Genomic DNA, 15,248 nt, shown 5'->3' with positions numbered 1-15,248 from the left:
GAGACGTAGAAACAATCTGGAAACAGGGGGGACACATTATAGAGCTTATCAGCATGGCTCATGAATATTAATTAGCTGACATAACAGTACTGAAAAGCGCGTAAATGGACACTAGCCACATTAGGATTTCCACTTACCGACTGTGATTGCGCGTTCATTCGTTTGATTATTGCTTAAAACACGCATTTCGTATTCGTCTCTCAGTCTGTTTCTCATTTCTTTCATTAATAAACAGATAAATGGTAAATTTGAAAGGACAGAGGCGGCAGAACACTTTGCCGCCCACCTGAAAGCAACAGAGATTTCCGGAGACCAGAATAATAACATTTTCAAAGGAAGTGAAGAGATTATGTGGGTGAAAAAAAGACAGGAGAAAGCCTCAGACAGCATAGATAGGGAAGATGAAGAAAAAAGGAGCGAGAGGTTACGGGGTTATGAATGGACAGAGGGTGCCAGATGAGTGACAGACAACACACTCACGGGTCTCTGGAGGAAGAGAACTAGAACTGACAGGGGAAAACGGCTGAACTGCTTAGAGGGATCACAGAGACAGTGATGGTTCAGGGGGTGGTTTGAAATGAAATTATGTTAAAGGGACAGTTCACCCCAAAATTAAATCAATTTATAGCAAATAAAATCATTTACTTAGTCTCATGCCATTAGAAACCGGCCTTACTGTCTTTCGTAGAGAACAAAAGGGGATGTAAGGCAAAATTTTAATGTAGGTAAGGTCATCTGAAACCACCCAAGAGCTTTGAGGAACAGACTGAAACACAAAGCATTATTTTTGAAGATCTTCAGTGTGATTTTTGTGAAAAGTAATACACTTTAGTATAACTGTATCAAGAGACCTTAGTGTGGAATTAATAATATGCTTGAAGGTGAACTGAATGTAATGTTTATATGAACTTAATTGCATGTTAATTGCAATTAAATGAAAATGTATTAGGTGGGGTGAGATGAGCCATTTCTTACTTATGTGGTCCTCAAGATAGAGGGAAAATGAGGTAGAAGTCCACTGAAAGTATCTGAAGTAATTTGATCAGAATGTATCAATGACAAATGGTTCTAAAATTATGGCTTCTTATAAAAAAAGTGTTTCTGTGGCTCAATTTGCCCCAGGTTAGGGGTAAGTTGACCCGAGTCAGTGGGTAAGATGAACCATCTGACTAAAAACTGACCATCTGACTGAATCTGACTCAAACCCATGTTTAAAGATAATTTACTTCTTTTAAAAACTAACTTAATCATCAAATTTCATTTTCCAAACAGACATGTTTTTTAAAGCTAACTTAAAATAAAACCAAATAAAGTTTAATTTTTAATCTTTAAGTGTTTGCATTTCTGAAACAATATGTTGAACACCAAAGTTTTAACCCCCCCAAAAACAGACTAAACAGAGAGTTTAAGTACAATTAAATAAAAACTGAATTAGAATAAAGGAATAACTGTCACTGAAACTAATAAACATTTAAGTTACATAAAAATATAAAAGATTCTTGGCATGACAGGTTTGTCGAATGCAATGCCAAACAGACTATTAGGGACTACAGGTGGAAAGATATATTTGATTATGATGTGGCAAAAAGCATCTTCTGGTTCTCAGAGAAGGATTTGGTGCACTTGTCCCTACACTGTAAAAAACAATTTGTTGAGTCAACTTAAAATAATTTGTAACCTGGCTGCCTTAAAATTTTAAGTTCAGTCAACTCAAAAAAGTTTATTCAACTTGAAATGTTAAATTATACTAAGGGACAACTTAGATATTTGAGTTGAATCAACTTAAAATTTTAAGGCAGCTGGGTTACTTACCCATCGGTTAAGTTTAGCAAACACAAATATCTAAGTTGTTACTTAGTACAACTTAACATTTCAAGTTGACTAAACTTATTTTAGTTGACTGAACTTAAAATTTTAAGGCAGCAGGGTAACAAATTATTTTAAGCTGACTCAACAAATTGTGTTTTTTATTTTTTACAGTGTATGTGACCCTGGACCACAAAACCAGCCATAAGTAGCACAGGTGTACACTGTAAAAAACAATTTGTTGAGTCAACATAAAAAAAATTGTAGGGTAACAAATAATTTTAAGCTGACTCAACAAATTGTGTTTTTTATTTTTTACAGTGTATTTGTAGCAATAATCAACAATACATTGTATGGGTCAAAATCATCAATTTTTCTTTTATACCATAAAGATCATGTTCTATGAAGATATTTTGTAAGTTTCCTACAGTAAATATATCAAAACGTTTTGATTAGTAATATGCATTGCTAAGAACTTCATTTGGACAACTTTAAATGTGATTTTCTCAATATTTAGATTTTTTTGCACCCTCAGATTCCAGATTTTCAAATGGTTGTATCTCGACCAAATATTGTCCTGTCCTAAACCATACAACAATGTAAAACTTATTTATTCAGCTTTCAGATTATATAAATAAAAAATGGACCCTTTTGACTGTTTTTGTGGTCCAGGGTCACATATATGATCAACTAAACCAGTTGTGTAATATCACATTAACCCACAGCATTTGGCTCACTTTGCCCCATAGCTGGCATTTTGGAAAAAAATAGCTAGCTTACCAATTCAGGCTAATATTTAGCTAAATGATTTACATGGTTTTATGTGTTGCTAAATCACCTACAGCCATTACATCTATTATGCTAACATTTTATTTTGACAAGCCAAAAACTTTACTTTACTTTTTAGTAAATGGGTGCTTTCCACTCCCTCCCATGTGTTTTTTCTTTTTCACAGTCTGACAGAAATTATGTGTGATTCCAAAATAGATGGTCACATGATAGAAAAAGTGTACAGTTGCCAAGATACAACTTACCCACTGGCTCAACTTACCCCACTCTCCCCTATAGTTTGAATGTATATTAAAGCAATTAGATGAGCTTTAGAGTGCTTATGTGAGTAGGTCCTTAAGTATATTAAATCTCATAACTACTTCTATAAACCTAATAACTACTATTGTCTTTGAATATGGTTAAAGTGCACTGCTGAATCTACTGACAATGTATGGTGTGTAAAATATACTTTAATGCAACTTCTATTGAAACTTGTGTGTCATGATTTTAAATATATTTGTAATCCCAAATATGTAAGTTGCTTTTTAGAACATTTTAAATTTATTTACTGTAATTGTAACTTTTAACAGTTATCACAACAACACAACAGCTAAAATTATAATCAAGTACTTTACATTTGATTTAGTATGTTAATTAACAATGTATTTCTTAAAAGTGTGAAAGTATTATTAAAACATAATTATTTATTTAGCTGTCATTAAGGATTATTTTGGTAATCAAGTAATCAACGATTATTCTGACGATTAATCGAATAATTGAGTAATTAAATTTTTTGGGTGGTAAAATAGATTTAAGGGAGCATTCTTTATCCTTTATTATTTATTTTTATTTCAAAAGGGACAATGCACAGTAATTAACATAAGTAAACAAGTCTACTATGTAAATGTGCCAGATTTAGCCATTCAGGCTAATTTTCATCTGTAGTCCCTGGCAGGTTGATGGTCCACAAGTACACAGAAAACATATATTCTGGCAAACATAGTCACAGACCAAAGAGGAGAAAGGGAGAAAAAAAAAATTGCACATACAGAGCCAGAAGCAATCAAGAAACCACTACTTCAAATTATGAAGACATGTTTGATTATCCAGTAACCACCCTTTTATCGATTCAGAGAAGGAAGCAAAAGATGTTATATTTCTTAGTTCTATACGTATAGTATTCCAGGTATGTACTGCTCTATAAGAAAATAACTGCCCAAAAGCACTTCTTTTGTGTGGTATTATACAGTCCCCTCTAGTAGTGGCTCTAGTAGATAAATTATAATTTTGCCTAATAAATTCATTAAGTGGAGATGGAGCCATATCATGCAAAATTTTGTACACAAGTAAAATATTTGCAAATTTAAATCATATTTCCCAACTTAAAAACCCATATTTAGTTAAAATTTAACAATGATAATATGAATTTGACCTATTATCCAATATTAGCCTTTACAATGACTTAAATATATATAGCAATAAGTTAGTTAAAATAAAGTATCAAAAACAAGTAATCATATGGTTTTATTAAACAAAACTTAAAATGTGACCCTGGACCATAAAACCAGTCTTAAGTAGCATGGGTGTATTTGTAGCCAAAAAGACATTGTATGGGTAAAAATTATCTTTTTTTTTTTTTTTTTTTTTTTTTTTTTTTTTTTAATTTTACGCCAAAAATCATTAGAATATTAGAAGTAAAGATTATGTTCCATAAAGATATTTTTGTAAATTTCCTACCATAAATATATCAAAACTTAATTTTTGATTAGTAATATGCATTGCTAAGAGCTTAATTTGGACAACTTTAAAGGTGATTTTCTCAGTATTTAGATTTTTTTGCACCCTCAGATTCCAGATTTTCACTTGTGAAAAATTGACACTTGTGACTAGTTTTGTGGTCCAGGGTCACAAACACATAATATAATATAAACAATAGAACTAATGTACATTTTGCATTATAACAAATGCCTGCAGAAGGCGCCAAAGGCCTGACAATTGTTTTTACACTTTACAGCGCGTTCTGATACTTGTTTAAAATTGACTAAACAACATTTAATTCAAATGTCCACATAATCTTTAATATTTGGCCATTTCTTTATGAAAGAAATGCTACAGCCACTGTAATTTCTTGAATAAGTGGACATTACAACATTTATGAATTCACAATAGCGTTATGCTTTATTATGATTTTTAAATAAGTTTAATATATCATGCAGCTTTGGAAAACAGTCTAGTAATGCGTTTTATGGATTCTTGTCCTTGGAATGTGCCACTTCCGGTGCTTTGTTGGTCACTCAACGCAGATAAAATGCAATCGTGGATTTTTTAAAACCAAATATTTTAATTGAAATGAAGAAACGTGACAGCCCTACTTTAAAGTAAAACTTGTAATTTGACACTATTACAAAGCGCACTTTTTAAAAGATTCAATACAATATTATTAAAAAGAGCAGCTTGGACATTCAGCTAAATAGTTTCCTCTTGTTCTCTAAAAAAAAAAAAAAAGACATCATACAGGTTTGGAAAGTCATGAAGAAAAGTAGTCTTTTCATTTTTAGAAAACTATTTAAAAAAAAAAAAAAGAAGAAGAAGAAGAAGAAGAAGTGCTGAATACAACTGAGCATTGCAAATGTAATAAAAGTAAATGGTGGAGGAAGAAAACGGAGAACATGCCCCAGAGGCAAAGGAAGGATTATAAAGTCACAGACGGAGTTTATGGCGCAACAGTCACTATGTTTATTTAAAGCTCCTGATTTGGTGTCATGACTGGCATACATACAGATTCTGGTGGAGGCTGATGACTGGTGCCATGCCATCTGCCTGCTAATCACGCAAATCTGAATATGAAAGCTGTGCTAGTGCGGGTATGTGTGTGCGTGTACCCAGCCTCTCTGCGCACCTGTTTACCTGCTGGATACACCCTCTCATTATCATTAGTGAATCTGCATGATGGGGGTCATTAGACTGAAACCTCACGGAGCACAGCAGCCAAAAGCCTGAGCATTTCGAGCTACAACATTCAAAACGCGCTAAATTAATTTATCCTATTCAGAAATGCCATTGGCATTTTAATTAGTCGCTGAAACTTGCACTGTCAGAGGAAAGCCACTGCTATGCCACCATCTGCTTCTTGTTCCACAAAGATTTTCTAGCAAAAACTTCTGATCTTATTATATGATGTTTGCATTTTATTTGGAGTTATTGAGCTACAACAGATCTGATTGTACTGAGTGTAGTGCATAGAATTCAGTAAAGATGCTAGAGACCTCTCCATACCAACATCTATGATTGTTCCTAGAAATTAGTTTGATCAAATAATTAAAATATAGTTATATGTAAGCACAGTTGTAATTTTGGCAACAGCTGAAGTGGGTCAAACCATTGACATTACTTGAGAACTTAATTGTTTAAAACATACATGCAGTTCAGTTTCCTTCTTTAACATACAACATTAGTTCACTTCCAGAATAAACATTTTCTGATAATTTGGATTAAGTTTTTGAGGAAAACATTGCAGAACTTTTCTCCATATAGTGGACTTCAATGGGGATCAACGGGTTGAAGGTCCAAATTGCAGTTTCAATGCAGCTTTAAAGGGCTCTGCACAATCCCAGGCGAGGAATCTAGCAAAACCATCTGTCATTTAAATAAAAAAAACAATAATAAAAATTTTAAATTGATACACTTTTTAACCGCAAATGCTCATCTTGCACTAGCTCTGCCATGCACGTCTATGACTTCACGCATTACGTAATCACGTTAGAAAGGTCACACGCTGTTAGTTATTCATCTGTGTACTTCGGTTCAGAAAAAGGTAGGGTAGGGTGAAAAACTTAATCTCATTTGCCATCATTGTTTTACCTTTATATGTAAAGGGTGTTTGACTTTTTTTTGCACGTTTGCTTTGAAAACACTGTGTCAGTACTTCTGCCTACGTCAAGCTTGACCTTTTCATTGTGACTACGTAATGCGTGAAGCCGAGCTAGTTTAAGACAAGCATTTGTGCTTAAAAAGTATATTCATTTTAATTTTTTTGTTATAAAATGACTGATTGTTTGATAAGATAAGACCCTTATTCCTTGGCTGGTATCGTGTAGAGCCCTTTGAAGCTGCAATGAAACTGCAACTTGGACCTTCAACCCATTGATCCCTATTGAATTCCACCATATGGAGAAAAATCCTGGAAGGTTTTCCTCAAAAACCCTAATTTCTTGTAAATTATCAGGAAGTTTTAAATTTGGAGTGAACTATTCCTTTAACGTTGTTAACCTGAATGTCCAAAGCAATCTGTTGCTGAAGACAACATTGAAATAAGAGTGTCCCAGGGCTTGTTTTCTTTCAAAATAATCATTGGTCTAATTTATTTATGATATTACAATAATGAGGTACAGCATAATTAAAAATCCCCCTGTTATTAAGTGTTATTATGCGGTCTCTGTTAAACTGCCAGGATAATTTGTAAACGTTTTCTATTAATCAAAATGTAATGTCTATTGAACATACTGACATAAAAGCTGTCTTTATGAGTTACGAGTGTGTCGGCTACCATAAATAAATGCTTTACATGACATGAAATTGTGGTCAAAAGTCAACCATAAAAGCACAAACAGGCAGAGGGCTGCTTTTATGTCCCCAACGATGTCAAAATCAAACCTGTGCCCTCGATTATACTGAAACATTTTTATCATACCTAACATTTCATATTTATGCAAATACTGGAAACAAAATCTATTCTTCCCCCTGAGGTATGCATTTTTATCTCAACATCGCATATTTATATGCCCTCGTGCAAGCGTACAAATCCACGAGTGGGAAACGGCAACAATTGCAGCAGACCGTAAGTGGCGGTTCTTAGTGTAGTTGACCTCATGCGGCAGGGAATTATATGTGCGGCTATTTTGTCTGTCTCCTGAGCATTAGACAGCTGGGCTGCTCTCCTCGCTGTTTGCATTATGAGTTGTCTGTTTATAACGCAGGGGTCGCCCCTCTGTCTGCCCACTATCTGTGTGTGTCTCTTCACTGTTAAATTAATGAAGGTCTGGCAATGCAACTTTTACTCACTCCAGCTCTGTCTCGCTCATATACACACACACACTATCTGTATCTGTCCCCACACAATTATATTAATGAAACATCACACTTGCCAGCATCAGGTTTGGCTTGGCATGCTTCTCACTAATGGGCAAACACACCCGCAACCCCAGCACAATCACACACACACACACACACACACACACACAATGTGGCAGGTAAGGGGAATTTCAAAGTGCAAGGTAAAGAACTAGAAATAACAAGGCTCATTTTAGAAAAACAAACAGAGGGAGTGAGACACTGTGATGATTACCCTATTGATCCTGTCCTTTTGCTGGTTACCGAGGGTGCAGCTGGGAGAGAGATGGAGAGAGAGCGATGGCATAAAACAAAGGAAGGCAGGAATATAGTATGAAAGACAGATATACAGCTTACTGCTTTCTTTGTGAATTTTCATATGCAAAGATATTACACTTCCCTCATAAAAGCCAGAGAAATAATTTCCAATGTTATTATGTCACTGAAAATGTTTAAATTCTGATAGATTATAGTATTTCTGTGAAAGGGTATAACAGACTGACAGAAACTCCCTTAAATTTTATAATTATACGTTGATTACCTGCACAGCAGCATGAAAAACAATACGATGGAACCTGACAGGCAGTTTTGGGGAGTTACTAGTTATGTAACATAGTTACGTAATTTAATTACAAAATAAATGTAACTGTAATCTGTTATAGTTACTGAGAAAAATGTGTAATTAAAGGGGGGTTACATCTAAATATTTTCACACACATACAGATTTGATTGATTTTGTTCCAACATTGACTGCTCTAAAATACAAGAAAGTTTCAGGAGTTTAGGACACAGAATAGGACACATGCTTATTTGATAACTGTTTAATTTCCTATTTGGGTTTGTCTGTATGCTTTATTTTTTAAATTAACTGTTTTTTGTTAGATGCCAGTGTTTTCGGTCATAGCTATGCGAAAAATTTAATATCAAAAACAGTATCATATCTATTAAACTATATCCTGTTCATTCCATATCCTGATATATCGTGCTTTTAAACCTGTATTTCACCTTAGAACAATCTCGAAGGTGCTAAATTTTAATTTTGTGAAGGCTGTGCTTCAAAATTAAATTATTATATCTTAATTCAAGTGATGAAGGGTTTTGAAAGTCTGACAGTAATCAGTGGAGAGTACTACTGTAAGATTAACCCTGCCTGCTTTAAATGTTTGAAAATGAGTAACAGTTTAGAAAAAAATAGAAAGGAAGAACTAAAATAAATTTAAATTTTAAAAGTAATTAAATGTAATCAGTTACATTGCTTGAATAAAGGAATTGACATAGTTACACTATTTTAAATAGGGTCATTTGTAATTTGTAACCTGTTACATTTTTAAAGAATTTTCCCTGTACTGCTAACAGGATGGACATGCAGAAATAGATAAGGTGCTATTTCTTTATTAGCAAGGGATTGAGAGTTACAGTGTTGGGAATTTCACCATTTTGAAGATACAGTCATGTGAAAAAGTTAGGACACCCTATTGAATTCCATGGTTTTCTGTATCAGGACATAATAAAAAAAATATCTGTTCCTTGGCAGGTCTTAAAATTTGGAAAATAAATCCTCAGATAAACTTCATCACATGACATATCACACTGTGTCATTATTTATTTAAGAAAAATACAGCCAAGAGGGAAAGGCCATGTGTGACAAAGTTAGGACATCCTGTGAGTCAACTGCCTGTAGATCCACTTTTAGCAGCAGTAACTTGAAGCATTCATTTTCTGTGTGACTTTATCAGTCTCTCACATCATTCTGGAGGAATTTGGACCACTCTTCTTTTCAACGTTGCTCCAGTTTATTGAGGTTTGTGGGCATTTGCTTAAGCATTTGAGCTCTGGACTTTGACTGGGCTGTTGCAACACCTTGATTCTTTTCAGCGATTCTGTTGTAGATTTGCTGGTGTGCTTGGGAACATCGTCCTGTTGCATGACCCAGTTTTGTCCCAACTTTAGATGTCAGACAGATGCTCTTGCATTTGACTCTAGAATACTTTGATATACAGAGGAGTTCATGGTCAACTCAATGACTGTGAGGTGCCCAGGTCCTGTGGCTACAAAACAAGCCCAAAATGATCAGCCCTCCTCCAGCATACTTGTCTTTTGGTATGAGGTGTTTGTGCTGATATGCTCTTTAGGTTTTCACCAAACTTGGCGCTGTACATTATGGCCAAACATCTCCACTTCGGTCTCGTCTGTTCAAAGGACATTATTCTAGAAGACATGTGTTTTGTTCAGATGCAACTTTGCAGACCTAAACTGTGCTGCAATGTTTTTTTTAGATAGAAGAGGCTTTCTTCTGCCAAGCCTTCCAAACATGCCATTTTTGTCCCATATTTTAATGGTATTGTCATGAACTTTATCATTTAACATGTTAACTGAGGCCTGTAGAGTCTGAGGTGTAGTTCTTGGGTTGTCTGCCATTTCTCTGAGCTTTACACCGTCTGATCTTGGGGTGAATTTTCTGGGACGACCACTACTGGAACACTGAAAACCCTAATAAGTTAATTGGACTAAATTGATTGAGTAAACTCGTTGCCTCAATTTAATTGAGTAATGGAATCTTCCAAAACTTGCATATTTAAGTTTATTTAACTTGGCGGTTTTGTAGACTGTACTTAAATCATTCAGTTCAACAAACTTAGCACTTATTTAATGTACTTAAACGATTGTGTTCACTTGGTATTCATTTTTTTAAGTGTACTTATATATTTAAGTTAACTCAACATGAAAATGTAACTTAAAACTGTTAAACAATGTTCTTATAGTTGACTGCAAGTCATGTCAGTAGTAGCACAACAAAAAAAGCTCATAAAATGGTTATTGATAGTTAATAAAAATAAATAAAATTGAGTTGTTACCATTGTTGTGATTCACATGCTGAATGTTGAAGTCTGTGTGTGACTCACGCACATTACCCCAAATATTAAAAGATTATATAAATGCAGTTAAAAGCTTCTTATAGTGTTTATAAAAAAAAAGAAAATCAGTAAAATTGTAAAATCATTAATCAGCATGAAAAACACTCATGATTTAATTACCTAATTATCTTAAAAAACCTAATGATTTAATTAGAATATAGATCACCTTCTAAAAGCAATCTATTTATTACTTTTCTTTCTTTGAAATCAAAGAACTCTGATTTCATGCCGCATTGTTGCAACAACAGAAAGAAAACTATAGTAATATAAACAAAGTTCCAAGTGCCCAACCAAAAGTAACACTATTCACTATAATGGTGAGTATTTAAAAAAAAAAAAAAAAAAAAAAACCTTTTCAGGAAAATCAACATTAATTTATGAAGTCAGCTTATGTGATGTTCTCTCAAATATTTCAGTTGTATTGAAAATTCAACATTCAAGATGACTTTTTAAAATGATTTTTTTTTCAAATGATTAATCATGATTTTGAGCTCACAACACTTGAAATCTTAAGTTTATGCATTTTGATAGTAAATAAGTTAAATGAACTCATATTTTTAAGTAATAGGTCCAAAATGCAAAATTTTAAGTAATGTTTAGTCAACATTACTTGATTGTATAAGTAAAGACAGCATTAGGGTTTACAGTGAAGGAGAGATGTCTGTTTTAAATGTCTTCCACTTGTGAATAACATCAAATAGTTTGGAATTGGCCGTATTACTCTTCTCAGATTGATGGCAGCAACAATTGCTTCTCTAAGATGATTGCTGATGTCTTACCTCCTTGGCATTGTGTTAACACACACCTGAAGGCTCAAGACCAGCAAACTGCCAAAGCTTATGCTTTTATAGAGGCGCTCAGACTTGCTGATGATCAGTTAATCAAAGGTATTTGTTTAGCAGTGCTTGACTGTTATTTACCCTCTTAATTCCAATGTTAACAGTAAGGGCGTCCTAACTTTGTCACACATGGCTTTTCCATTCTGGCTTTGTTTTTGTTCAGCAAATAACGACACGGTGCAATTTGTCATGTGTTGTTGTTCATCTGAGGTTTTATTTTTGAAATTTTAAGACCTGCCAAGGACCAATTTTTTTAATGATGTCCTGATACGGAAACCATGGAATTCAATAGGGTGTCCTAACTTTTTAACATGACTGTATATCTTGCTGGTTACTGCCATTTTATTGGACAATATGGATTGTTTTCAGGTGAGACAAACCTTACCACAAAACAATACAGAAATCATCAAATCATAATCATTGTTAGTATTGACTTACATTTGTGCATTTGTTTTCATTAAATGTCATTAAAGATGTGGTGTTTATCTGTAAGGGATAAGAGATAAAATTAATAGGGAAGCAAGTTAAACTTCGGATACAAAAAAATCCAATGTGTTTCTTAAAATGATTTTAATTAGAGAGAGAAAAATTAAGGAACACTTGAAATCTTTCTTAATAAACTGCCAGTTTTTCTTTTATTAGTGCAGACCGCACTGGGACCTGGCAAAAATAGCAGCATCGTTCAAATCAAAGTGAAATTGTTTAAAATGTACCTGTGTGTTCAATTAATTTTGATATTATGAGAAGATAAAAATGGAACTAATATGATTTACATCTAAAAAAAAAATTTTGAGTTTAATATTTTATCTAATACATTTAGACTTGCAGGCATGAAACTACTTTATAACAGAAATGACACACGTAGCTGTGCTCTTTATTGTGCTTCCTCTCTGCATCAGTCTAAACTTCTAATCTTCCCCATTACACTCTTTTATCCCTCCTGACCGAGATCACTAATAAAATGAACGTTTATAATCCATACAGATGGATTATCGAATATTTCATGTAAATATTGTTGCTCTTGCGGTGTAAGCACTGAATATTCAGAGTCACACTTGAGCATTCTCTGCATGCATTATTAATGTGCATTCAAATAAGAGACTCTCAAGCCTTACTAATGTGTGGTGTGTGTGTGTGTAAGCATAGCACCAAATCAGACAATTATGTCTCATTAAGTCTCCATATCTCACAAAATCCTGAAGAGGCTGTGCTTAGATCTTTCCGCTCTCCGCTTTAAAAGCCACTGAAGCTGAGCTGTAAGCCTAAACAGACCGGGAAGAGAAAATGATAAATGACTGTCTGTGTGTGGTAGAAGATGAGTCTGAATCAAGCAAGTCATCATAGAGCATTTGCAGAGGACTACAAGAGCTTAAATAGAGATTTTCCATTTTAAGACAGATTTATCCTTCTCTTATATTAGAATCAATATTAGTTTTTCATTTAAGGAAATTTTGCACAGGATGTGATTAAAAAAAACAACAGACTGCCATAATTGAAAAATGAGCCTAGTGCATAGATGTCACATTACACTAACAACATTACATACATAACCAGCTGCTTATAATTATTCTACATGTGAAGATTATCAGATTTTACCCAGAGGGAGTCCTTGTCATTGGTTTAGTTGTATGCTGTGTACTGAGTCTCCTACACAGTCACTTTTAATATGGATGATTTATTACAATGCTTGCAAGACAGCATGGAAATGATATTCCTGGTTAGGGTTTGTTTTAAACCTCTAACTTTATGTTTTAAACGTAATTTAGCATGAACGCTTAGTCCAGAATCCCTTCAAACATTGCTTTGTAGATCTACTACAATCTTAGGTGAGCTATTTATTATTTTAGTTCTGCTTTCACTTAAAAAAATTAAGGGTGTGTCTCAATCAGCTCCCTAGTCCAGTAGTAAGTGCGCTACCCCAAGGAGATTAGGGCTGTCCGTTTTGTCCCATATGGCAGTCAAAATAGTTCCAAAGCACCAAAATTCCACCAAAATAAATTGTTTACCAAACATGCATACCAAAAGTATATCAGTCATGTCTTAATGTACACAGTTGTTGTCCATAAATATCTTTACCATTTGAAACCATGTAAACATGCCCCAATGTATAGTAGATCAGGGCCCTTTCTAGTGCCCAAATTTGTACTGAAATCACATCTCAGGATGCAAATATTTTGATGACACCATCACTGTTGATTACATTTCAACATTTCATCAATTTAAGTCGATGGAAGATTTTTAAACTTTATTCTTGAGCTGTGTCTCATTATGCTCATTATGAATCAGAATATCGAAGACACAAATTTGGCCACTAGCATGGGCCTTGATCTATTAAACATTAAAGGGGTAGTTAATCCAAAAATGAAAATTCTGTCATTAAGTACTCACCCTCATGTGATTCTGAACCCGTAAGACCTTCGTTCATCTTTGAAACACAAAAAAATAAAATATATTTGATGAAATCTGAGAGCTTTCTGATGCTGCATAGACAGCAGTGTAACTGAAATGCTTCCAGGCCCATAAAGGTAGTAAGGACGTGTCAGTTGTGTTGCTGTCTATGCAGGGTCAGAAAGTTGTCAGATTTCATCAAAAATATCTTAATTAGTGTTTTGAAGATGAACGAAGGTCTTACGGGTTTGGAATGACATGAGGGTGAGTTATTAATGACAGAATTTTCATTTTTGGGTGAACTATCCCTTGCCTGTAAACATGCCTGAATATTTAGTAGATCAAGGCACTTTCTAGTGCCCAAATTTGTTCATGCTATTCTGATTCAAAAGTGAACATATTGACACAGCTCAAGATTAATTATTTAAATTCTTTCATTTATGGAATGTTTAAAATGCCTACGAAATTCTGACTGGTCTTGACTTCCAGCCATATATAGCTGCACTTCCACCACACAGTGACTGTGCTGATTCTTGTGTAACCGATCATAAACAAGGCGTGATACGGCATATTATACGTGCATCATTTGAGCCTTAAACCTAAGCCTACCTAAAACCTCAACATTATTCTTTGGATACCTTCAAACAACTGTTATTTCCTTCTATAAAACACATATTTTAGGAAATTAAGAGTGTGTCTCAATCTGCTCCCTAGTCCAGTAGTAAGTGCACTACCCCAGGGAGTCTGACATTTTTATGGCTGTCCCACTGTTAAAATAGCTCCAAGTCACCAAAACACACAAAAATTTCTACAAAATGGATGTCGCAAAACAAATCATACCAGAAGGATATAGAAGAATGAATACAGTTTTGCTGTCCTTAAAGGGAAAGTTCAGCCAGAAGTGAAAATTCTGTCATTAAATACTGACCCTCATGTTGTACCAAAACCTGTAAGACCTTCGTTCATCTTCAGAACACAAATTAAGATATTTTTGATTAAATCCCAGAGTTTTTTGACTCTGCATAGACAGCAACACAACTGAAACGTTCAAGACACAGAAAGGCAGTAAGGACATTGTTAAAATAGTCCATGTGATATCAGTGGTTCATCCATAATGTTATGAAGCTACAAGAATATTTTTTTGCACAAAAAACAACAACAAAAGTAATGACTTTATTCAACAATTTTTTCTTTCTGTGTCAGTCTTCAACATGTGATCACAAGAGTACAACAACACAGGAGCCGGCGTTCTGACATAGAACCTGGATGCACTGTGCCTTGTTTACAAGCAGAAGATGACACACACTGTACATAAAACAGTGTTCATAAACACTGAAGATTTTGACAGAGAGGATGACCTGCAATTTTTTGCCAAGCCTTACTTATTTGAACCAGAATATACAGACAATGAACTTACAGA

The 15,248-nt window shown here is 34.2% G+C and overlaps 1 protein-coding gene across 2 annotated transcripts in view; it reads left to right on the top strand.

The window, feature by feature from the left end:
- Positions 1–15,248, top strand: part of doc2a (double C2-like domains, alpha) — a 46,339-nt gene that overhangs the window by 22,841 nt on the left and 8,250 nt on the right. The window lies entirely within an intron of this gene.

This window comes from Labeo rohita, chromosome 3 (assembly GCF_022985175.1).
Source record: "Labeo rohita strain BAU-BD-2019 chromosome 3, IGBB_LRoh.1.0, whole genome shotgun sequence".
NCBI classification, from domain to species: domain Eukaryota; kingdom Metazoa; phylum Chordata; class Actinopteri; order Cypriniformes; family Cyprinidae; genus Labeo; species Labeo rohita.
The sequence above is the reverse complement of the archived record's forward strand: the minus strand, read 5'-3'. Positions and strand labels throughout refer to the sequence as shown.